The sequence below is a fragment of the Corvus brachyrhynchos genome, unplaced genomic scaffold (assembly GCF_000691975.1).
Source record: "Corvus brachyrhynchos isolate BGI_N302 unplaced genomic scaffold, ASM69197v1 scaffold47, whole genome shotgun sequence".
In the NCBI taxonomy this organism is placed as follows: Eukaryota; Metazoa; Chordata; class Aves; order Passeriformes; family Corvidae; genus Corvus; species Corvus brachyrhynchos.
Window position 1 is genome coordinate 1,399,278 of NW_008239292.1, and position 1,844 is coordinate 1,401,121.

General features: G+C 38.5%; 1 protein-coding gene across 1 annotated transcript in view; it reads left to right on the forward strand.

Moving 5' to 3' along the window:
- The window catches only part of SKAP1 (src kinase associated phosphoprotein 1), a 114,832-nt gene that overhangs the window by 93,995 nt on the left and 18,993 nt on the right, over window positions 1-1,844 (forward strand). The gene's annotated exons all lie outside the window — the stretch shown is intronic.

The window sequence follows — 1,844 nt, forward strand, 5'->3', positions numbered from 1 at the left end:
GTTTTAATGGGTTTTACTGGGTTTTAATGGTTTTACTGGTTTTTAATGGGTTTTACTGGGTTTTACTGGGTTTTACTGGTTTTAATGGGTTTTAATGAGTTTTACTGGTTTTAATGGGTTTTACTGGGTTTTAATGGTTTTAATGGGTTTTAATGGGTTTAATGGGTCTTAATAGGTTTAATGGGGTTTAAGGCGTTGTACTGGTTTTAATGGATTTTACTGGGTTTTGCTGGTTTTTACTGTGTTTTACTGTGTTTTACTGGTTTTTACTGGGTTTTACTGCGTTTTAATGGGTTTAATGGGTTTTTATGCGTTATACTGGTTTTAATGGGTTTTACTGGGTTTTAATGGGTTTGACTGGTTTGAATGGGTTTTACTGGGTTTTAATGGTTTTACTGGGTTTAATGGTTTTACTGGGTTTTACTGGTTTTAATGGTTTTAATGGTTTTAATGGGTTTTAGTGGGTTTTACTGGGTTTTAATGGTATTAATGGTTTTAATGGGTTTTAATAGGTTTTACTGGTTTTAATGGTTTTTAATGGGTTTTACTGGTTTTAATGGGTTTTAATGGGTTTTAGTGGTTTTTAGTGGGTTTTGCTGGTTTTACTGGGTTTTAATGGTTTTTAATGGTTTTACTGGGTTTTAATGGTTTTGATGGATTTTACTGGGTTTTGCTGGTTTTACTGGGTTTTAGTGGGTTTTAATGGGTTTTAATGGTTTTGATGGATTTTACTGGGTTTTACTGGTTTTAATGGGTATAATGAGTTTTAGTGGGTTTAATGGTTTTTAATGGGTTTTAATGGTTTTAATGGTTTTAGTGGGTTTTAATGGGTTTAATGGTTCTACTGGGTTTTACTGGTTTTAATGAGTTTAATGGGTTTTAATGGGTTATACTGGTTTTAATGGGTTTAATGGGTTTTAATGGTTTTTACTGGGTTTTAATGGTTTTTAATGGGTTTTAATGGGTTTTGCTGGGTTTTATGGTTTTTACTGGGTTTTACTGGTTTTTAAAGGTTTTTAAAGGTTTTTAAAGGTTTTTAATGGTCTTTACTGGGTTTTACTGGGTTTTAGTGGTCTTTAATGGTCTTTACTGAGTTTTACTGGTTTTTATGGTTTTTAATGGGTTTTACTGGGTTTTACTGGGTTTTGCTGGTTTTTGTTGGTTTTACTGGTTTTTACTGGTTTTTACTGGTTTTACTGGTTTTTACTGGGTTTTGCTGGTTTTACTGGTTTTTACTGGCTTTTACTGGGTTTTGCTGGGTTTTGTTGGTTTTACTGGTTTTTACTGGTTTTTAATGGTCTTTACTGGTTTTTACTGGTTTTTAATGGTCTACTGGTTTTTACTGGGTTTCAATGGTTTTTACTGGGTTTTACTGGTCTTTACTGGTTTTTGCTGGTTTTTAATGGTCTTTTCTGGTTTTTACTGGTTTATACTGGTTTTTACTGGTTTTACATTCACCCTCAGCCAGCCCTCAGCCAGGAAAGGTGGGTGAGGCTGGAATTCCAGAGGGAAAACCACCTCCCAGCCCTGTCCGGAGCGGGTTTTCCATGGGAAAACCGGGATGATGGGATTCTGGCGTCCGTGTCGGGCTCCTCCACATCCCGGAATTTTCCAGCATGGAAAACTCGGAGCTCCGGGGCCTCTTTGGGGCCTCTCCCGCTTCTCCCTCCCGCTCTGGAAAGCTGCGAATTCCCCATTTTTGGGGCTCCTTTCGGGAATTCCAGGCCGCATTCCCTGACTGGGCCGGGTTTTTCCAGGGGATGATTCCAGGAGCATCCTGGAGTTGCTCCCATCCCCCTCGGGGTCACATCCCGGAATCCCGGTGGGAATTCCGCCGCTTCCAG